At 63.5% G+C, this 22,982-nt stretch overlaps 1 protein-coding gene across 2 annotated transcripts in view; it reads left to right on the plus strand.

Moving 5' to 3' along the window:
* USP31 (ubiquitin specific peptidase 31) overlaps positions 1-22,982 on the plus strand; it is a 58,744-nt gene that overhangs the window by 31,005 nt on the left and 4,757 nt on the right. Inside the window, exon 17 of one of the 2 annotated variants that reach the window (XR_012765553.1) lies at positions 14,261-14,371. The gene's annotated coding sequence lies outside the window, so the exon portion shown is untranslated. Of the gene's footprint in view, positions 1-295; positions 382-14,260; positions 14,372-22,982 lie in introns of those variants that run through there. The other variant, XM_075435917.1, reaches the window with a different exon arrangement.

Raw genomic sequence — 22,982 nt, forward strand, 5'->3', positions numbered from 1 at the left:
GGCACCGGGCTGCGTGTTCCTCGGTGCAGGGCTCGGCGTGGGGCTCGCGCTGGGACCCCCTTCCTTCATTCTTGGGTTTGCATCCAGCTCCTGGCGCCGAGCAGCGCGGAGCTGCGTGCTGGCTGCGGCGTGCCGGCGGTGGGCTCGCTCCCTGCAGACGGGAGCATCTCTGGGGCAGGGTGGGGGTCGGCGTGGGGCGGCTGCGGGGGCTTCACCGCCGGCTCCTCCTGGGGAGGGGAGACTGAGGCTCCTACCGTACCCCCCGACGCTGTCCCTGATGCTTCTCTCTCCGCAGACCGGCAGCCTGGGTCTTGCTGGTGCTCGGCTGGGGTCCCTGCTGCCGGCACGTCCCGAGAGCAGGGTGCAGGACCTGGACGGAGCCTTTTTGTGCCGGTGAGTTTGGTCCGTGGGGCCCACGGGCAGGGGGATGCTGTCTGGCTCCTCTCTGGGGCTCGGGGGCTCATAGCAGGCAGAGGCGGGGGTCTCTCCTGTCTGCCCGGCTGTGCCTTCGCATCTGGGCTCAGCCTCCCTGTTCCTGCCCTGAAGCCCTGCAGAAAGCTCAGGCTTCTGCTTGGCGGCTGTCGCTGCCCTGGCTCCTTTCTGTCCAGGGGTCTCTGATCACGGCTTCCCATCCCCGTTGGCCCTGTGTCCTGGGGCCACCGAGGCTGTGCCCCCCTCACCAGCGGGTGCAGGGCTCTGGTGGGGGCCTCCCCACGTCCCCTCTCGTGCAGTGCCAGTGCTGGCCATGCTCCAGCCCGCCCCTTGTCCCCGGGCCACTGCAGTGACGCAGCGCGTGGCTCTGCTGTTGGAGGCTTGGTTCAATATTAGCCTTTTTTAATGGTTCTTTATTGAACTGAGGCTTAAACTGTGCGAAAGGGATAGTAACAGAGTGTTTAATTGTGTGCTCCTCTAGCTCTGCATCCTAATTAAATATTGTTTTTCATTTAGCAGGACGTGCAGCTGAGGCTCTCTGGCTGGAGAGGAGGATGTGGAATGCAGATGGGCTGTGCCTCCTCGCCTTGGCCCGGTGAGGAGGACGGAGCGAGGTGGGAGGAGGACAGGCCGTCGCGGCTGGCTGCTGAAGGGTGGACCTCTCTGTCTGCAGATGACATCCTCGGCTGGTTGAGCTGCTCCAGCTGCCGCGGCTGCAGGCAGGGCTGGGAAGCCATCCCCGGGGCGGCTGGGCTGCCTGGGCTCCCAGCTGGAGCGTGGACGGGGTGTGAAATGCGTTAGCAATCCCCCGTGTTGTCTTGGCTGGAGACCGCGAGGGGACAACGGGAGACGCGGTTGGAGCTGCCCAGGGGCATTTCCACTGTGGACTCTGGTCTTCCTGCTTGAGTGGGCCATCAGACCCCTGTAGTAGGGGCTGCTCCTCGTGCTTCACAAACTTGCCTTTAAATGCAATTTTTGATTCTTAAGAGTTTTTTCCTCTCTTCTCCCCCTCCTGCGTGCGTCGTTTTGTCTTCCCACAGCAGTGCTGCAGCCGGAGGGGCGGGCGTGGGGTCTCGGCGGGGCTGCTGGGCTGCGCTGGCCCGGCCGGGGCACGGCAGCGTGGCACGCACCGTGCTGCCCGGGCGCTCGGCCGTGGGCTCTGGCGTGGGGTTTGGAGAGACGGCTCCCGTTGTGGGTTCTTCTTGTGGAGTGGTGGCTGGCTGCGGCTGTTCGCGCGTCGGCTTTGCTGCATCGCGGCAGCTCCGCAGCGCGGGCGGCCGGGCGCTTCCCCGTCGTCAGGTTGGTTTGCAAGGTGCTGCTCCTGGGGTTGCTGTGCTCCAGGAGCCGGCTGGGGTGGGTGGGGATGAGGTGGAGACTTGTCTTCTGCTTTATTCCAGCCGGTTCTGGCATGTGGCACTTTATTGCAATGCACTTCTGGTGTGAAGAGGAGCCTCAGCCCAGCTTCCTTATGCCTGCAGTGGCTGCGTTTCCCCTATAATCTTGTTGCCTTCGTGCCTCAGTGCTGTAGAATATTGTCACCTCTCCGGCCCTGGGGACAGCAGCAGGCTGCACCGCGCCGCGTCGGTCGTCTCCATCTCTCTGGACAGAACAGGGAGGAGGCAGCCGTGCCCCGCGGCGCTGGCCGGAGGGCTGCGCGCAGCCGGCAGGATCGTGCCACAGGGCTCATCCCTGCCCCGCCGAGCTGGCAGGAGCCTGGCCGGGGGCCCAGCACCTCCCCTGGTATCAGAGCTAAAGTGAAAACCACGCGTTGAAGGGGCGGCTCTGCCTTTTTCCTGGAGCTTTCTTGATTTACGGTGCTGGCACCTGTGGTTGCCGTGGTCTTCCAGCAGCCAGTGCTGGAGCCACGGACGGCTCCGGGGGCTGCAGAGCCGCGGCCCCGCGGTGCCCGGCTCCTGTCCCGGCGTGTCGGGGCACTGCTGGGGCTGCTGCGCCCACCTGGGCTGGGGACACGGCCGTCCCTGGGGACTGTCACAGCACGGTGGGCACGCAGCGCCCGGCCGGCGTCCCCGGCACAGCATGGCAGTCACTCGAGGGGAGCCCAGCTCTTGCCGGGGCAGGACGGGTCCCGGCGCCGAGACCCCCATCTGCCAGCCCTCCCGTGCTGCGGGGACGTGGCTGGCGGCGCTGGGCTTCGCCGCGGACAGGGACGCTGCGTCTGGGGCAGCAGCAAGCTGTGAAGTGTCGTGTCGGCTGTCGGTGCGCGCCGCGTGCCCCCGCTGCCGTGCTCACTGCCCGGGGCAGGCGGGGTCACCCACAAACCCCCCCGGTCCCCAAGTTGCAGATGTGTCCCCGGCTGTCGCTGATGTCCCGTCACCCAGCTGCGGTTGCAGAAATACTGAAGCTGGCTCGTCTGCCAAAGGCCGTGCTGCGTGACCCCTCGCCCAGCGCGTCCCTGGGCTGGAGGGGACGGCACCGCAGTGCAGCCACCGCGCAGCTTCGCTCCACGTTGCCGCCTTTCCCGCCGGGAGCGGCGAGCCAGAGCCGGGCCCAGGGGTGCCGGTGGCTGCGCTGGGCGGTCGCGGCGTGCGAGACCCGTCCTGTTCCTGTGTACCAGAGGGAGCAGTTAGTTCGTGTCTTGGATGGAAATGGGGATGACAGATGTCACACTAAATCATAGGGTCATCACTTATTTATAGGCGATCACGTTAAAGAGATATTAGTATAGCCAAAGGCTTTACAGAATTAGAGTTAATATGTTTATATTTATTGTATTTGCCAGTATTTCTCCAGTCCAGCCAGGTTTTTATGGCCACTTATTAAATAGAGAGCCTGCTGCAGTTCCTTTAACCCAGCTGGGAGGGTGGCAAGAGGGCGATTGGAAAACACTTGAGAACTTTGATCTCCGAGCAATTAAATTTTATTGCCTCCCTGTTGCCGAGGGTCCGACGGCGGGTGCTCTGTGCGCCGTGGATGAAGCGAGGGCAGGCTGGGGCTGGAGCGGTGATTACATCTGGGTCAGCAGGGGAGGCGGCGGCAGGGCGCGGAGCGGGGCTCGCAGATGTTGGGGTCCCCGGCCGGGATTACCGCGTGCTGCGCCAGGGTTCGATCCCCGAGAGATGAGGCGGGGGTGTCCCCGGGGAGCGCTGGCTGCGGGGCACAGGCTTTCGCCTGGTCCCTGTGCCTCAGAAGCCCGGTTTGGTGCCTGCCGCCGGCGTGGGGGGCACCAGCGGACCCCCCTTGCCGATGTGTGAACCGGGGGAGCCGAGGAAACCTCTTGCTGGGCTGATGGACCGGGCGCGGCAGTGGCTCCACGGGGACCGATGGGCGAGGAGCCTGCAGGCTGCTGCTCTCCGCTGGGATATTTATTAACCCCCGGCTGCCTCCGAGAGCCAGCGCAAAACCCCGTCTTTGGAGGCCGTCGATAAATTAGAACATATTAGGGCCTGTCAGCCGTACCCCTGGACTCTTAAATTTTGTTCTAATTAGGGTATCGCTTTTCCTTTCTCAGCACTTTTTCCCCTCTGCTGGGTATCGATCCTTTCTCTGTGGGGATCTGACCAACTGTTGACAATTTATGGTAACATAAAACTAGTGCCTCTCACAGCAAACACCCAGCTTTTAGTAAAATCCGCTGACGCTGGCCTCTGGCTGGCAGCCGAACCTGATCACCAGATGGATTCAGCAGTCGGGGCCGTGCCGGTGCCTGGTCGTTTTGCACAGAGGGATTTTTACTGTAACACTTAACAGGCTTTGAATTGTCATAATATTTCATAAATACATATGTACCTATTGAAAGGCTTGAGGCCCGTGGGAAGCCCTGAGCGCGCTTCCGAGACCTCGCCGGGCTGGTGGGCGCTGACGGCGTCCGTCTGGTGGCTGGGGCAGCCGTCGGGCTGCGTCGCTGGGGACACGGCTCCTGCCGGGACAGACGGGCACGCGGGTTTTTGTCGTAGGCAGGGAAGAGCCTGGCGGTGTCTGGGATGTCTGGTGAGGTCTCCCGCTGACAGCTGAGCGCGGTGCTGTGCTGGGGAGAAGTGCTCCTCGCCGTGCCGGTCCGCGGGAGCTTGCGGTGCCTTCGTGGCCGCGGAGGTGCCGGCTCGGTTTGCGCACGTGCCGAACCTCTGCGTCGGGCGGCGAAGGCGGCGGTGCCCTCGCTGTGAGGCTCTTCCCGACGGAGCGCTGGCTGGCAGCTCGGAGCTGGGGTGCTCGATGGCCGCGGGGATGGCAGGGCTGGAGCAGCCTGCGGGGTCTGCCCCGTGGCGTGGGGCGACAGCAGAGATCTCGGGGAGCAGAGGCTGGCGCGGCCGCAGAGCGCAGCAGCGGGGCTGGGGTTTGGCCGCGGTGCGGGGCCCGTCCGTCCGTCCGTCCCTCCCGGCTGGGAGCGCTCGCTGTCGTAGTGCGAGTCCTGCCGCCTCTTCTCCGGAGACGTTTAAACGGGGGAAGTGGGCACGTTGCTGGGTGCGGGCACGATTTATCGAGGCACCGTGTGGCCCTTTTTCCACATTAGTTTCATCCAGTGAAAAAATAATAAGAAACTGCACGTCTAACATAATGACCTGAATTTCTTGGTAAACGAATGCAGCGGGGCTGGCTGTGTGTTTCCACTCGGTCCGAGCCAAACTGTGATAAATTGATCCTTCCTGAAGGTATTGAGTATTTCTCAAACGATTCATCAGCCCCGCAACAAATTCCTCTGTCGGCCCTAGCTGACACCCGATTTTAAACACTTCTTCCAGCCCCGGCGCAGAGGAGTGGCTGCTTGGGAAGCAGGGACCTCATCATTTTTTAATGCACTGCAGTTCCTGGGCTTATGGAATATTTATAACAAAGTCATTATTTACCAAACAAGCCAGAGTGCGTGCAGGAACCCCTGGTGGGGGGGAACCCGGGCATCTCCTGTGCCCCTCTCTGCAGTGCCCGGGGGTCTGGCTGGGGTGTCCTGGCCCCAGATGCCAGGGGACCTGGGTCCCTGATGTGCCTCTGCTGCACGGCCCTGCCTGGAGCTTGGTCTTGTGGCTGTGTGTGAGGAGCAGCTGGTGGCCAGGGGATGGGGAGGGGGTGGCAGGGGACACGGGGTGCTGCTGTGAGTGGGGGGCTTTGATGCTGGGAAGCCTCCAAGCCCCTTGACTCGTCCTTGCCGCGGCTGCCCCGGCCCCTGTGCTGTGCTCCCCTGGTGATGCGCAGTGCAGGCTCTGCGGGTCGAGGCTGGCCGTGGGCTCCCGACCGTGGGTCGTGGTCCCGTGGGTGCGTCCTCGCAGGCTCGGCCAGGGTGGGGTTGGGGGTCCCCGGGAGCTGTCGGTGGCTGCGCTCTGCTGAGAGCCCAGCTCCTGCTCCTGGGGCAGCCCAGCCCTCCCAGCCCTGCCCGCGTCCAGGGCTGAAAACGCCGTCTGTGGGTAACGCGGCGCTGCCGGCTCCTTCTTCTGGGTGTCACCAACGCTGCAACATCCGCTCTCCCTGCCGCTCGCCTTCTCTCTAGTTCTTTTTTTCATTGAAACGAGTTTAAATTGTTTGAGAATATATTAGATTACTCTGTCCCTGCGGTTAGCACGCTTGTGCAGGTGTGAACAGACCGCACAGTTGGCAGCGCTCACACGCGCGCTCTCTCCCTTTTTCAATCTGAAAGAAGCCGGCTCCCTGGAGAGCTGGCGCGTTCCCTGACGACCTTAATGAGTTTCCATAGCTGGGGTCAGATTATCCAGGAAGGCGGTAACGGCGGGGCCGGGGGTGGTTCTCCCTCCCCGCCGCGCCTCTCCCATAGCTTTGTGCTCCAGACGGTGACTAGAGCCGAGCTTGATAGCTCTGCCTGCGCCCGCGACGACCACATTTTCTCCTGTAGCAGCAGAAGCGTGTGTGTTGCAAAGCAATTCATGAAGCCCATATGACAGTCTTTAAGCATTTTAATATTTTGCAAATGATTTATCATTGGTAACGAGCAGATGATATACTCCACTTCCAGGGTATGGATTATCTGTTAAAGTCCACACGTAAAAGGCAGCTGCGAATGACGTCCTGCTGCAGAGAGGGAAGGTGCAGCCGCTCTGCTGCTTCACACGAGGGGTCAACGGCTTCGGCCGCAGCGCGGGAGGCAACCGGCCGCCCCGCTCGCTGCTCTGGTGACGTCGGTGAGGGTCCCCCGCGGCGGGGTCCTGTGCCGTGCCGGCACCAGCCCTGCCCTGCGCTGCCCTTGGAGGCTTCGCCCGCCCGACGGGAGCGGGTGTTGTGCCCGGTCGAGAGCGGAGCGTGGTGCTGATTCCCTGCCGCCGCGGCCGGGGTCGTGGGCTGCGGTGTCACCTCTCGGGGCTCTCTGCTCCCCGAGTGCTGCAGGAAGCTATGAGGATGATGAGGGGACTGGAACATCTCTCCTATGAGGAGAGGCTGAGGGAGCTGGGCTTGTTCAGCCTGGAGAAGAGAAGGCTGAGAGGGGACCTAATTTATGCTTATAAATATCTGCAGGGTGGGGGTCAGGACGGGGCCAGACTCTTTCCAGTGGTGCCCAGCGACAGGACAAGGGGCACCGGGCACAAACTGGAGCAGAGGAAGCTCCAGCTGAACCCGAGGAAGAACTTCTTCCCTCTGAGGGTGACGGAGCCCTGGCCCAGGCTGCCCAGGGAGGCTGTGGAGTCTCCTTCTCTGGAGATATTCCAGCCCCGCCTGGCCGCGGTGCTGTGCCCCCTGCTCTGGGTGACCCTGCTTGGGCAGGGGGTTGGGCTGGGGGACCCACAGAGGGCCCTGCCAACCCCAACCATGCTGGGATTCTGTGATTTATTGGTGAAGCAACTCATGCGGTGGGTGGTCACGCCGCGCGCTGCCCAGGCAGGCGTTGTGGCGGCTGCTCACACGCGTGTGCGGCGGGGCCCAGCCCAGGAGCTGCATGGCGGGTCGGTGCCATGGCGGGGGGGGGGCAGCCCTGGGGGGCTGGGGCCGAGGTCCTCCATCCCCGCCCGGGGGTCTGCGGGGGGTCTGTCCCTGTCGTGCTTGCCGCACACTGTGCTGGGGGGATTGTGTGTGTGCGTGTACGCGTGTCTCGTTGCCGCTGGGAGATGCCCATGGCCCGCACTGCTCGCGGCTCCGGTGCCCTGGCGGTGCTGGCTCCATCCCCTGGAGATGCTCAGCGGGGCTGGGGACCCACGGTGGGTCTGCCACGGGTGGGCACAGCCGCCAGCCTGCCTCATGGCCGGTGGAGCAGCTGCTGGAAAAGTCCCTGGCCCGGAGGTCTCGCCGGTGTGAGATGCAGGAGGACGGGGAGCTGCCACCCCCCCGGTTTGGAGAGGAGCAGGCTGGGCCATCGGGGCTCGCGCTGGGGCCCATCAACGCCGAGAGCAGAATGGCGAGCATGCGGTGCGACGCGTGCTGTCGTGGTGCGACGCTGTCGTGGTGCGACGCGTGCTGCGGTGCTGTGCCTGGCCCTGCTCCCCCTGCAAAGCCGAAGCCGCAGAAGGTGCCGTGCCGCCTGGTTTCACCAGGACCTGCTGCACTCCCCTCCCTGCGCATCCCGGGGGGCTCGGTGGTCCCGCGGTGCCGGCTGCAGGACACGTCGCTCTTTGCACACCTCCATGCGACTTCGACCCAATTTCACGCGTTGTGCAGTCGGTGCTGCCCATCCCGGCATGGCACAGCCGAGCTCTGGGGCTAAGCGGGGTGACGGCGACGGGGCGCGTGTCCCCCGGGCCTGGGCACCTCCCGCGTGTGCCCCTCACTGTGCCACGTCAAGGGTCGCAGGCGGAGGCGAGGGGGGACCCTCGCTGCCGACCGGAGGCTCCACTGGCGGGGGGAGGGCGCGGGTGCTGCCCCGTTGCTGTGCCGGCTTCGTTACGGCGAGATTGATGCTGGTTACTGGGTTGGGACTTTTATCACCTGAATGTTTCCTCTTAGCTCCTGAAACCAGCTTCAGCCCAGATTTATTACCCAGCAAATAAATAAAAGTGCAGGTTTATTTTGCCTCCTTGTTTATCAGAAAGGAATGAAAATGTAAGCAAAATATTAAAAACAAAATAGGCTCAGTTTTACTTTAATTGACCTTTGATTTTTAAGTTAATACCTTCCCCATGTTGCTGCTTCAACCTTTAATTTCTCTTGGTGAAGTGGCTGTGTTCAATGATTCATTCTGTCTCGAGGCAAAGCACACACTGTAATTGGTTTTTAACTTCCTGGAATGTCAAAGCCAGGATTGAAATTTTACGTATCACACCACCAATTCAATACCGGCTTTAATAATAATGTTGCAGAAAGGAAGGCAGATTTACAGCTGTAGAAAAATGTAATCAAATTTTGAGCCGGAATGCAATAAGTCCAAATGCTAGTTTTCATTTGGAAGCTTGTTAGATAAATGTGGTATCACCTGCGCGTTCCCAGCCCGTCTCTGCCGCTCCCGGCCCCATCCGGTGTCGCCGGTGGGCGTGGGGGGCTGTGCTGGCACGGGTGCCCCCGCCGCTCCCCGGACCTGCAGCCCAGGACCAGCTGGTGGGAAGTGAGGGCGTGGGAGCTGCTCGTGATGGCGCCTGCCCCGAGCATCCGCCCGGCACGGTGGCCTTGGCCATGCCGTGGTGCCCGCTGTGGTGCCCGCCGTGGAGCTGCCGGCTCCCGCTGCTCTCCGGCCGGCCAGGTGCTGCTGGGGGCCAAACACCTCTAATACACTGCAGATGCCAAGTAAGTAATCGATTTTGGCCAATTAATGTCTGATACAAACTAATAACCCTGCTCTCCCTGTCTTATTACCGAATGACCTCCAGCAATCCATTAGTGTAACGAATGATATGCGAGTGTTCAGCATGGCTAATGACTCGGGATTAAGCCTGGTGACACCTAATTCATCAGCGTGCTCCCGCACCGCAGTGCCCGTTGCGCCCGCCGCTCGTCCGTCACCACCGGTTCCTCGCCCGGGCGCGAGGGCCGTGTCCCCTCGTCCCCCCGTGCAGCCACCAGTGCCAGGCTGGACCCTGGGGCTGCCCCACACTGCCCCGGGGGGGCTGGGGCTCCAGGGAAAGCCGTCGTGGGGCTCGGGGACCCAGCACCCCGTAGTGCCTTGTGCTGGCGTGGCCGAGCCGCCCGCTGCCGTGTGTCCGCCGGCCCCGTGCGTCTCCCTGCTCCGCCGCCTGCCCGGCTGCCTGCAGCTCCGCTGTCCCTGCTCCCTACTTAGCCTGCCCTAAAAAGCCAACTAAGCTGAAATGATTTTCTTCCCTTGGAAGAGCCTTTAAATAATGCATCGCCCTCACTTGCTGTTATCTGAATGTTCTAAAGATCCAGGGGACTTTTCCTTCTCGCCCGTGTGTTTGCATCTGCGGGTTGTGGAGCCGTGAACGGCCCTTGGCAGGGGTCCGCAGAAATTCCCTCTCGAGGCCGCTGCCCTGGCAGCGTCACCGCAGCCGGCGTGCCAGGACGCGGCAGGAGCTGGCAGGAGCAGCGGGCCGGCGGCTCGTCGCCGCTCGGGGGGCTGGGCACCGGCGCCGGGCGCTGGCGGTCCCTGGCGCGGCCGGCTGTGGGGTGCGCGGTGCCTCGCTGCAGAGCGGTGACAGCTGCGGGGGCACCCACGGGCTGCGTGTGCGTGTGCAGTTCCACCTGAGGGGTCTTGCTGTTGTGCTGCCGGAGGGCTGCTCGGTGGGCTCGTGACCCCCGCGCACGGCCACGCTGGAGCCGCAGGAGCTGCTGGCCATCCCTCCGTTTGGATGCTGGGCATCACCCTGCGTCTCCCGTGACGGAGACGCAGAGCACAGCAAGGAGCAGGGACCCCTGTTCTCCCGGGGGAGAGCGGCTGCGGGAGGGTGGCACCCCCAGCTCCGGGCGAGGGGGATCGCCAGCATGGCTGAGACGGGGCTGGAGGGGCCCCATCCTGTCCCCTTGTCGCTCTGAGGGCAGGTGGGTGCTGGTGAGGGGAGACCCCCCAGGACCTCCCTGCCATGGGGCTCGGGGGTGGCCGAGGGCCCTCAGACGGCAGCGAATTGCAGCTGAATTCGAGCCACTGAAGCGGAGCCCCTGGAAACGTCCTCCGCAGAACCCTTCCTCCTGGGAAGCGGTGAGAAGTTGCTGAAGGAAGGATCATGACATCAGGGGAACGGTCAGCAAAGCGAAGAGGTCCTGTCCGGAGCGGCGAGGGAAGGGGTTTCCTTTCTGTGCCGGTGTTGGATGGGTTCTCGTGTACTCTGTGAGGTTTTAAATATTGTAATCAAAATTCACCTGGCAGTTACCAGGCTGTCAGGGCTCCCGTGCTCCCGTCCTGTTACCCGGTGTTCCTGCGGCCGGTGCTCCTGGTCGGCTGGAGGGAGATCGCTTACTTGAGCCGCTTTCCCGGCCGGCTGAGCAGCCAAACTGTTCTGCAGTCTGGACTGCACAGGAAATTAAGCTCTCCCGAAAGGGCTGGAGGAGGTAAGGAACTGGGTAAATGTTAAACCTGCCAGAAATTCCTCCATAAAGTTCCTTCCAGGTGCGTTCCCTGTTTCCCTGAAGTGACAGTGTTTTTGAGTTGTGTTTCCGTGAAGCGCGGGTGCTGCCGGGGACGCTGACCGAGCGGTGCAGCCGGCCCCTGCCACGGCAGCGGGCCCCGGGGGGCCGCGCTCTGGTTTTCAGACCCCGTGTGGGCAGGGGTACGGGCAGGATTTGGGGACAGGGGACGAGGAGGGGGTCAGCCCGTCTGCTGTGCCACCACACGCACCAAGACCAGGCGCTGCGTGACCATGGCATCAGCCGCCCCAGGCTGCTTTCGCTGTGGGACCACCGCCCTGGGGCTGAGCCCCCTGCGCCGGCAGCGTCCCTGCCCCGCGGCTGCTTGGCGTGGCCACGGCTGCCAGCGGAGCTGCGGCCGGGGGGGACGACTTGGGTCAGGTCCTGCCGGCGGCCCGTGGGCGAGGAGACCTCCCCGCTGCCACGGCCGGGCGGCTCTGCGGGCAGCGGCGTTCTCACTGCTGGCCGGGCCGGGGCTGGCTCGGGCACCGGCTCTTTCTGCCAGCCTGGCGCTTGCTCTGGCTGCTGCTGATGTTCCAGCTGGGGTGGGGATGCGATGAGGAAGGGTGTAACGTATGGAAACGAATCCCCAGCCTCACACCGCGTCGGGTTTGCGTGATCGGTTTCCGTTAAATTACCGCCGGGCAGAGCCCGGTGGGTCTCTGCGCTCCCCAGAGCCGGGGTCTCCGTGCCGGCTGCTGCTCCTGCCAGGAGCCGCCCGTGGGATCGTCCTCTCGTTCCCGCCTGTGCAGCGTTATTACTGCCTGTGATGATGCAGCTTCGAGCCTCTCGTTCGCTTGAAGGCATCGTTTAATATTTAAATACTTGTCGCCGTAGCTGGAGGCTCGGAGCGCAGCCGGCTCCCGCTCCCGTCCCCACTGTGAGGCCCTCCCAGCCCCGCACCCGGCCAGGACCCCCTGCCGCCCCGGTGCTGTGGGGCTCAGCTGGGGTGCAGTCCCTTCTCAGGGTGTCCCCTTGTCCCCCCAGACCCCAGCGCCTGCCCTGGGTGCAGCAGCTTGCAGCGTGGCTCTGCCCGGCAGCGCGGCCGTGGCCGAAGGGCGGCTGCCGCCTTCCCCGGGGCAGCTCCCTTGGCACATGGGATCGGGTTCGGGAGCCGAGCGGGGTTTTTAGAGCTGCAGGGACAAGAGGGGAGGTGGGAGCTGCTCACCAGAATAACGTCCGACCCCACCACGCCGGTTTGTGTGCTCACTGACTTCGGAAATGAAAGCAAACGAGCCTGCTTCTGAGAGGTTGAGGAAAATCCCATTTTGCAAATATTTTTTCATGAGGTTTGCAACATTCTGTGTTGCTTTGATGCATTTGACCCAGCTCTGCCTGAGACTGAGCCACTGGAAGATCAACCCGATGTCACTGGAAGGTAACGGAAAGCAGGCAGGGCACGGGCGGTGACCGGGCAGCTCCCAGCCCAGCTCCCAGCAGAAGCAGCTGAGCAGCCCCGGAGACCGTCGGGAGAAGGACGGGGAGGGCTCCTCAGCCTTTCAGGCTCCCGCCGGCCGCCCCGTCACCGCGCCGTGAGCCCGGCCGCGTTGCTGCCCCGCGCCGGGCGGCAGGAGCTCCTCCGGCTGCAGCAGAGCTCTGCCCGCGAGACCCGGTGCCAGCGGCCCCGGTGCCGTGGCTGGCGCTGCGGCCGGTTCTGGGGTTTGACAGCACCAGGGCCGTGTTTCTATTGATTGGATAGGCTGCTAATGGTCTTTTTCGTACAAGAAGAGGCTTTTGTGGGAAGATCTAAATCCAGTGCTATCACAGGGTGAAATTGCACTGCTTACAGCTTCGGTTTCCAGGACGTGATCTGCTTTAATAGCAGAAGGAGTTTTATCTGATGCATTTAACGCTCCAGTGCTGCTGTGCACGACAGGTCCTCACTGAGCTGCGTTTCTGCACCGGGTGGGCGGGAGGCCGGGGCTCTGCCGTGTCACGGCACGTGGCGGCTCACGGGGACCTTTGCGGCGTGACCGTCACCTTCACCAGCCGCTGCGCCGAGCCCCGGCGCTGCCACGAGCGCCTGTCGTTAGGGTGATCCTCTCGGTGACGGCGAGCCTGGTGCCGAAGGTGACAGAGTAGAGCTTTGCTTTCCCCAGGGCTTATTTTTTTAATTCTTTCTCTCTTTTAATTCTTTCTCTCTTTTAATTCTTTCTCTCTTTCTGCTGCTCCCGCTGCCGTGCGGTGGGTGCCGCTGGCCGTCCCGTCGGGGCCGGGGGAAGAGCCCCGTGCTGGCGGGGTGGTGGGGGCTGGGTGCCGGTGCCCGGTGCCACAACGCATGGAGATGACGGGTGCTGCCCGGTGCAGGGGGCCAGGTCCGGGCAGGGGCTGGGCGCTGCAGGACGGCTCTCCCGCGACGCCGGGCGGGTGGGACGTGCTGATGTCACGACGCAGACGCGCTGTCCCCGGGCTGCGGCCATGCTGTGCTGGTGCGTGATGCGGGACATCCCGGCCCTGCCGTGCGGGTCGGTGGGTGCTGCCCCGGACCCTTCCACCGCACGTGAAGCAGCCGGGCCCGTCTCGTGCCGGGCGCGCGGTGGCCGAGGGCAGAGCTCTGGGGACGGCTTGTGCAGCGGGGATGGAGTCGTGCTCCTGCCTGGGAGTGAGTGACCAGGAGATGCCTAAATGGGTGGTGACGGCCAGGATTAAAGGTTAGGAAATTTCTCTGTGTGTTTTATGTAAATGAGGACTAATGAGGTTTTCATGATTACCTTTAATTAGATTTTCCACAAGTAGTGGTGATTGATATGGCGTGAGCCTGGGCAGATGACACACGCAGGTACGCACGCAGCAGAGCAGCTTCATTAAAAGTGTTTTTAAAAATGAATCTGCAGTATGCAAATCACCCATTAAATGCTGAAGAAGAAGATTGCAAGGGGCGCAAAAAGGCGCGAGCAAAGCAGCAGCTCCGGCAGACCCGCGGCGCTGCGGTGTGCCGGGTCCGGGCTGCGGGAGCCTCGCGCTGACCCACGCGGGTGACACGGGGCGGCCTCGTGCGGGGCAGCCGTGCCCAGCGCCAGCTCTGCGCCCTCCGCAGAGGGCCTGTGGTCCCCGGGGAGTTCAGATTTTGAGAAAGGAAGATTTTTGATTTTTTAAAAATAATTAAGAAAAAAAAATAACTTTTTGCAGGTTTTTGGGAGGCTCGGCCAGCTGCGGCCGTGGGTGCTGGGTGTCCCCCCGTCCCCGCCCCGTCTCGCCGGCTGCTGAGTCCCCAGCCTGCCTGCGGGCGCTGACCGGAGCCGTCCCGGGGCTGCGGAGCTGCCGGCCGCGCGGGCAGTGCCGGCGCAGACCCCGCATCTCCGTGGCCGCCCTTGCTGCCTCTCGTCGGGGCGGGGGCTGCGGGGCCGGCGTGACCTCCCCGTTCAAACCCGGACAAACCGGGAGATTCCCGTTGCCAAGAAAAGACGAGAATCCTCGTGTCTTGTGGTTGCAGGGAGAAACGGGAGAGCGAGGCCTCCAGAAGCTGAAGCCCGGGAAGTCGGCGGTGAGCACGGAGGGAAGGGTGCGAGCCATGTCCAGAGCCGTGCTCAGCGAACGGGCTGAGGTGGGTGAGCCGCGGCGGTGGGTGCCGGCTGCGCAGCCAGCGTGCCACGCGGTGCCAGTGCCGCCGTGGGTCCTGCGGCTGCCTGGCCCCGAGACCTGCGCACGGGGCTGTGGGGCAGACGTGGGATGAGACCGGAGCCAGAGCAGCTCCCCTTGGAGCTTCCCTGCCCATCCTGGGGAGCAGGAAAACGGTGTTGGGTGGGAGGAGAATGCGTTCTACCGAGAGACAGCGGAGGGAGGGAGGGAGGGAGGGAGGTGGCTCGGACAACCACGTCCAATTAGCCTGACATTAATTCTGGGCAAATGGGTGGAAAAACTACTGTGAGATTCAATTAATGGGAGAATGGAGCCTGGGAATATAAATACATGCCTGTCAGCGTGGCTGAGAAGTAGTAGGTCCTGTCAAACCAACCTGGTCTCAGCTCTCTGATGAGCTCAGGAGTTTGGGTGATGGGGGCAGTGGCACGGAAAGAACGGGCTCTGGACGGCGTTCCGTGGTGTCGCGGTGCCCTGGCTACAAAGCTGATGGAAAGTGGATCAGCAAATGAGGCTGAAGAACGCGGGGGGCACCGTCGCCGTGCGGCCGCTGGGCCGTGGTGCCAGCTGCGGACCCGTCCTGGCCGCGGTTGCCGGTGCGCGGTGCCGCGGTGCCGCAGGGGACCGGCGCTCGGTGCTGCAGCCGTGCGAGCGCAGGAGAGACGCGAGCGGTGTTCACGCTGCTCTGGGGCAGGAAATCGCCTGGCTCGCAGGGCGGGCGGGTGCTGCCTGCCCGAGGTTATGGGAAGACGTGTGTTTGCGGAGGAATGTCAAGTTTGCTTTATTCTCCAAACCGTTGTGTGAAGAGGATTCTGAGTGTAGCAAGAGCAGTGGAAACGGTGCCCAGAGAAGGACCCAAATCCATCTGGTTGTGTCTGGATTTAATTAACCACCATACTCCCCGTTACCAGAGCTCTGGCAACAGATGGATTTACGCAGCGGGCGTCTCCCCCCGCTCACCCCTCCAGGGCCTGTCTCCAGGTGAAGGGAGAGGTCCCTGGCCGATGCCGCACCCGGCTGGGAGCCGTGCTCTGCCCTGGGTGCTGTTGGCTCCGGTGCCCGGAGCCCTGCGTGGTGCTCGGCCGGCAGCCCCTGGGCTCCTCTCTCCGTGGAAGCTGCGGGTGCTGCCGAGCTGCGAGCGGTCGCCGGTGCTGCCAAGCGGGCACTGCTGGGCTCGGGTGGGACGCGCCATGGCTGGGGCAGCCGGCTCCTGCCCCGCTCGTGGCATCTGCCCTCCGGGCTCGGCTCCTCCGCCGGCAGCTTTCAGGCAGTTTTGGGACGTGCAGTCTGGGCCCACCGTGCCGGGTGCCGGGGCACTGCCCAGCCCGCACGCGCGGCCGTTCGCCTCGCAGCTGCCGCAGCTGCGCGCGGGCACGGGCACGGTGCTGCGCAGCCGGCGGCTGCTGAAGGCGTGCGGGGCACCTGCTGGAGCCCTGCTTGTGGCAGCACCACGCCTGCTGGCGTTGCTGCTCTTGAAATACCACTTTCTTCTCTTAAAATCCAACAGTCGCACAGCCGTGCCGCCGCGCTGGCAGCCACGCACAAATCTCGCCCTGTGCGAGGGGCCGAGGTGGGGCTGCGCTGCGGGGGCTGCTGAGCCCCCGCTAAACATCGCAGCCCCACGTGTCCTTCACGCGCAGAGAGCCCATTAGGGTGCATTAGTAAGCCATGACTGATTGCCTTGCTGCGCTGAAGTGGTACAACAGCTTTTCAAACACACCAGGGATGAAAATTTCATTGCAGCCGGCTTGATCCCTGCCGTCGGTTGTTTCAGGTCAGCGCTGGCCGGTCGGAGCCCGCTCGGGGCCCGCGAGAGCTGCCACGAAACGCGGAGCGGCCGCAGGGAGCGGCTCAGCGAGCGGCAGGGACTGTGCTGGGGGTGCCAGCCGGGGCGTACGCGGGTCTGCGCAGTGCCCTGGGGCAGCGCCTGGCCAGTACGCGGGGGCCAGCGGTGCCGCAGGTCCCCGGTGCCCACGCGGGATGGCACGGGGAGCCCGGCACGGTGCTCGGGCGCGCTGTGAGTAAGGGCCCAGCTCCTGTTTCCCTGGGCTGACTTAAGCAGAGTGCAGTGAAGCACAGGGTGCTGGGGCTGCCCTGTGCGGGGTGGCAGGCGGCACATCACGGCCCCAGTGACTCGCCATGCCCAGGTGCCCGCCGGTGCCGCTCAGCTGCGGTGCCTGGAGGACGCTGCCTGGCCCACGCTCCCCGGGAAGACGACGGGCAGCAGGGCTGGGGGCTGCTGGGTGCCCAGCGGCAGCTGCACGGCTTCAGCACCGCCACTAACTTTTCCAATTTCCCTTGGAAATTGTTTCTGTCAATATTTTAATTTCATTTGGGCTGAGCAGGCGGAGTGGAGGCAGCACATCCTAAGCAGATCGTTTGTCTCCCGCTCCGGATCTTGGCGGGGGCCCAGCACGTGAGACGATGCCGGCGGCTCCTCGCTGATGGAGCCAGGGATCCGGCTGGGCAGGACGAGCCGGGGCAGGAGGGACCGAGCCCCACGCCCCAGTCACCCGGTGCCGGAGGCAGGACCCGGGAGGGGGCATGATGGCGTGGGCAGGGACCTGTCGGGCCTTCCCGGGGGGCTGCGTGGGGCTGCCACGCTCCCCCAGCCCCGTCCAAGCACCGACGAGGCTGGAGTCCAGCTCTGCAAAGCTCCACGTGGCACAAGATCCAGCAGGCTGGGGCACCGACGGCACGGCAGAGCGGGAGAGCCCCTTGCTGTCCCCTCCGCTTTTCCACGTGTCTGCAGATGCCATTGCTGTCAATGGGGTCTGTTTATCTGGGGGGAAGAAACAAGGTCCTAACCAGATGGCAGGGCTAATAAATTGCTCAGGAAAGGCAAGCTAGTACACGCAGCCCGCGTCTCCTCTGAGTATCTTTTGCAAAGTGCCAAAAGAAATCTGTCTCAGGAATTATTTCAGAGAGGGTAATTTCTGTTTCCCAGTTGCTGTCGTACATTAGAAATATCTGAAATGCCTCCAGTTGGTTACTGTGGTGAGGAGCAGCCAGGGGCTGCCATGGATGAGAAGCACTAAAAGAAAATAAATTAGCCTCTTGCACTCAGCCCTTCCCTCAGCTGCTGAACCACAAGTGACGAGCGGCTGTTGCTTAAGTAACGACCAGAATAATGAGGAGAACAAGATCTGCAAGGGAATATTAACTCAGAGAAGCAGCGTTTTCTCCCCGTTTTGAAGTTGGCCCCGGCAGCCCCCGTCCCGGCGCGGAGGTGAGCCGTGTCCCGCCGGAGCTGCCCGGGAGCGCCGGGTGCTGTGCCGCAGCGTCCTCTGCCCGTGCCTGTGGTGCCAGGGCTCTTCCCTTCCTTTCCCCTCACTGCTCCTGTGCTGGTCGTCTCCTCCTGGCACAGCCAGGTGTAAACCCCCCCATGCTTGCCGTAACCACCCAGACCAGTCACCTGCAGCCAGGGGAACCAGCCACGCCAGTGCTGGTGACACGCAGTGCAGCACCCTCACACGCAGATCGCCCCGGCCCTGCCATGGGGTAAGAGCCCAGGGAGGTGGGAGGAGGCCAAAGTGGGCTGTGCAGCCAAACTCCACATTTTCAAGCAGGCTGGCCCAGGTTCATTTAAGCAAGTAGCTGGAGCAGCCAGAAGCTCGTTAGTGGCCACGTCTGAGCCCTTGCTCCTCGCTCGCAGCAGATGAGGCTCGGGGAGCCTGCCGCTCACAGGCAGGAGCTGCGGCGTCGGGGACTGCGGGGGGTTTCCAGGAGCTGCAGCTGAGCTGGCAAACAAGGAACCGCTCACGAGCACCAGGGAGTAAACACGGAGACAGGAGCAGCCAGCATGGATCTGTCACAAACAGATCATCTCACCCAGTCCGGTTTCTCTCTGGGGCAGGGACCGCTCTGGCCATGGCACCCACGTTTTCCATCACGTCTGCAGTTCGTCTCTTTACAGCGCTGGGCGATCTCTGCTTCGGGTGCAGCCTGGCCGACGCGGGCAGCCGGCAGCGCTGCTGTGCCGGGACGTGGCCGGCGGCGCGCGCTGCCGTTATTTGGAGGCATGAAATGCCTTAATCCCAGGCTCGGCGACGCGCACCCCGAGCATTGGCAATCTGTCCCCTCTTCTTTCTGCGCTTGCTGCCCACGTTGCTCTAACTCTGCTTTCACTAACGCTGGTGAACGAGCCGCGGCACGGGGAGCGCCGTGGCTCCGGTAAAGCTGAGTGACTGCAGACAGGGGCAGAGCCGGGCTGGGGGAGACGGCAGGAGACCGAGAACGGTGCCTCACACTATTTTGGACCTGCTTTATTGGCAGTAAGAGATGCTGTCATTCTGCTGAGCGCCTCAGCACCCTGCCAGCACCGGGGAATTGTAGCCCGTGGTCCCGGCCCCAGGCTCTCCCCACACCTTCGGTGGCTCTGCCCCGTTGCCTCCACTTCCCTGGGCTCTGCTTGCGTGCCCTGACTCCGTCGCTCTGAAGGTGCTCTCCGAAAGTTAGGGCCCTTGGAAGCTGCTTCGCACCGAGCACCCAGAGCTGCTCATCACCGCGGAGAGCCCCGGCACGCGGCGGGAGCTGGTGGGGCGCAGCGGGGCCGTCCATGCCGGTGCGGCACCCGGCCGGGCACCCTGTGGGCACCGAGCAGCCGCGGTGCCGGCCCCGGGGCTGAGAGGAGCAGAGCCAGCCCGGAGCCTGACCGCGGCCGCTTCACTCCGGCCGGAGCTGCTGGCACCAGGCCCCTCCGGCACCGTGTGCCCGGCTGCCCTCCCGGGCTCCCCGCGCCGTGTGTCACGGAGCCGAGCGGGCGCGTTGGTCCAGTTCTCGGAAGGAACGGCCGGTCTGGGCCCCGCTGCCTTCTGACGAGTGTTGGAAGAAGTTCATCCCGCTGAAGACGTAAGCCAGGAGCGCTCCTGAATTTCAATCCGTTGATCTCCTCTGGCTGGCTGAGTCATCTGGGGAACATCACCCTGCCTTACTGCTCCTGGTCGGTGCGCGCTAACAGTTATATGGGGGTGCAGTTTCCAGAACTACCTCGTTTCACAGGGTGTGATTAACGATGGAAATCATCTTTCCCTTTTAGCAGTTCATTAGCTACCTGTTGCAGCTGCAGCTATCCCCAGGAGGACATGTGTTCGCTTAACGTGTCATCGCAGGGAAAACAAGGCATTCTTCTACTAAAAAAAGGCAACAAACCAAACCCAAACAGGGCTGTAAGTTTTCTTTGTCTTGTTTGCCTCCAACACCTCTGTGTCCACCCCACGCGTGTGAGCTGTGGGGAAGGAGTGATTTCACCGTGTGCCCTCCCCAAGGGAAACACCAGGCTGTCTTCATCTTACGCTTCCCGGTGGGTGTAATTAACTCCTCGAGCGGCTGGTGTGGCAGGGCCGTGCTGCCCGCCGCGGCAGTGCCGGCAGCGCCGCGGGCACCGTGGCAGCCGCCGCCTTGGCTCACGGTGTGGTGCGTCTTGCCCTGGATGGGGACGGTCTCGGCCAGGGCCTCCGGGGACGGGTTTCACGGCGCTGGGCGGCTCAGAGGGACGCAGCCGCCCTGGCAGCCACGCTGGCATGCCTCCAGCTGCTCCGGTGAGATCAGCGGCGAGACGACCCCCCGGCTGCTCCCGTGGCAGAGCCGCAGCCAGCGGCGGGGCGGCTGGTGCATGAATAATGCAGACGTGCCCTTCTGCCAGGCTTTCCCCACCGGCCCTCCCTGGATTCGTGTCAAGGTCAGATTTTCTTGCTCCTAACCCTCCAGGCTCAGCGCAGCGCGGAGGAACCTGCTGCATCTGCCTTGGCCCGCAGCAGGGTCGCTGCCCGCCCGCGGGCTGGGGGCCAGAGCCCCTCCCCAGGGTGCAGGCAGGTCCTCACGCCTCGGCAGGGGGTTTGGTGGGAGCTGGAGGGGCTCCCAGCTCCTGCCACCAACGGGGACGGGCCGTGCCGGGGCGGTGACAGCGTCCGGTGGCGCGGGGCTGCAGGTTCCCTGGCGGCATCGCTGCCTTGGCAGGCTGCAGCCGCGGGAGCGATGGCGTTGAAATGCGTGTGTCGGGCTGCCAGAGGCGGCTCTGGGACATCGACAGGCGATGTTTTGCTGGGAAAAAGGAAAAAGACAATACTCTCTATCAAAACTGTTACAGCGCTCTGCCTTAGAGTCAACAGCCCGAAAGCGGTGAGGGAGGTTTTCTTCTTCGCTGGTTTTCCTAACAAGCAGAGCTTTACCGGCCCCGCGCGCAGCTCCGGGCACCCGGCACCTCGGCAGGGAGCCAGGCAGCGCGCGGCGGTTGGTGCGAATTGCACCAAAGCACGTGGCACCGCTGACGGGACGCTCCGGGGCCGGGGGCCGCGCGGCGTGAGGAGCCCTCCCTGCTCCGCTTGTTTCTACAGAGGTGCACGTCTCAACAAGCTTGTCAAGTGAAATTTTCTGTCTGGTTAGAAATGGATTTTCGAGCTCCTTGCTCACATGTAAACATTTTTAGTGGTCCCCAGCCAAAGCAGGAACAGCGAAAGCAAACATCAGCCTGAGCAAACGCGGTCCCTGCAGGGACATCACTGGCCACAGAAGGAAACAAAATGCACGGTGGCTTCAGAAGACATCCATTAAACTGTGTGCCGAAGTGATTCATGGTGCCGGTAGTTAGACTTTAATTAGATCTTAATCACATAATTTTATCTTTGTTTTAGAAATTAGAGCTTAATGACTGTATTGCTCTCATAACAGCGCCGTGACTAAATACAGTAATATCACATGGCAGCACTGCAGCGGGCAGCGAGGGGACAGAGATGATCTGCTGGTCTCGGGTCATTATTTCTTAAGTGAAGAAATAGATTTTGAATATGCAAATCCAGCAGGACCTGCCAGCGCTCCGAGAGGGCTGGAGAGGGTCGGAGCTGCGTAAAGAGGAGGGGTATGGGCCGAAGCCCCCGTCTCCCGTGCTGGCAGGCACGGCGAGTGCAGGGCTGGACTGCTGCGGGGGGCGAGCGGCTGGGGAGGCTGCACCCCCGAGCAAGGGGCGAGTGGCGGCTCGGCCAGGCCCAGCCCTGCCCGGGGGGACCTGGGGCCCCTCAAACCCCTCATCCTCCCCGGGACCGGGCGCTGGCAGCCCGGCTGCTGGAGCATGGCGTGGCGGCGAGGGGAAGGTGGTGTGTGCGGTAACGGGAGACGGACCGTGGGCTTTCACTTCAGCTGGCAGGATGGAGCCCTCAGGGGCTGGCAGCGGAGTAATTAATCTCAGCCACCCCTCTTGTGTTGCCGTTACGGGCATCCACACGTTTGCAGCTTCGCCCACCCCGCGGAGCGGAGCTGCCGTGCCCTGCGGTTCGCGGGGATGGACACGCGCCGAACGGCAGCGCGGACCCTGCGCTTCGCAAACGCACAGAGACCCTGGGCGCGTCTCCCAGGAGGGGATTTTTCTCCCTTGCTGGCTGTGGGGATGCGTCAATACCTGCTGCAGGGGGATAATAAGCTCTCTGCCTCGCGTCCTACTCTTCATTTATTTTATTTCAGTTGAGTCCCATGAAGCCCTTTCAGGTTTGTAGGGCAGGTCCCTACGGCAGGTGGGACCGGGATGATGCTGCCGAGCCACAGCCCGGCTTTGTGGGGCCGCAGAGCGCAGCTGGCCCCCGGGCTGCACTGCGGAGCCGGGATTGTCCCGCACCCGGCACGGGGACGGTGTCCTGCAGCGCGTCCCTCGCGGCAGAGCCTGGCTGGGAAAGCAGTGGTTGCACTCGGTCTCAGCTTCTTCCTACCTTTCCGAGCTCACTGATCTCTGCCGGGACCCTGCCCAGAGCTCACTCCTGGCCTGCGGCTGGGCGGGCGAAGCGGGAGCTGCGCGTCCCAGGGCTGCGGTGCTGCGGCAGCTCCCTGCAGCCCAGCGACGCCGCTGTCCTTGAGCCCTGCCCTTGCTGCGCATGGCAGCGGGCCCCTTCCCACCTTCCCTTTCCTGCTTATTATGCCACATGAGCCACTTGAACTCATTACCGTGGCAGATTATAGGTCCCCAGGTAATAACACGTATTCAGATAATTACTAACAGATCCTCTAATAGGAACGAACTCAGCTGAATCCGTTCAATCACTGGGTAAATATTTATACCTAAGCCGTCCTTATCGCCAGCCTCTGGAGCGTGCCGGAGCCGGGGTCGCTGTCCTTGTGGCTGCGCTCGCTGTGCTCGCTGGCTGCGGTTAGCAGGGACCTGCGCCAGTGCTGGCGTGGACTTGTCTCATGCGTGGCTCGGGGCCGGCTGGGGACCCAGTGTCACGCAGCGTGAGCCCGACACCGGCTTCCCTCTGCCTCCTCGGAGCCGGCGGCCGGACGCAGCAAGCCCGTGGCAGCCTTCCCGCTGCCGCCCGCCGTGGCTGCTGCTGCCGGCCGCTGCCCGGCGAGCTGGGCACCGGCGCCGTGGCCGAGCGGGGCTCTGCGCGGGCAGGCAGTGCTGCCTGCGTGCCCCGGCGAGATGTGCCCTTCCCTGGGGCGCGTGGCACTGCCCCGACTCTGGCCACGCTCACGCCGCGCCGTGCGGCTGCGGGATCCGTGCCGCTGCGGGGATGGCAGGAAGGAGCACCAGTCCGCAGGCAGTGCCACCGCGCTTCTGGCAGCCGCTTCCGCAGCCGTCCCTGCGCACGGCA

The sequence above is a fragment of the Opisthocomus hoazin genome, chromosome 15 (genome assembly GCF_030867145.1).
Source record: "Opisthocomus hoazin isolate bOpiHoa1 chromosome 15, bOpiHoa1.hap1, whole genome shotgun sequence".
In the NCBI taxonomy this organism is placed as follows: domain Eukaryota; kingdom Metazoa; phylum Chordata; class Aves; order Opisthocomiformes; family Opisthocomidae; genus Opisthocomus; species Opisthocomus hoazin.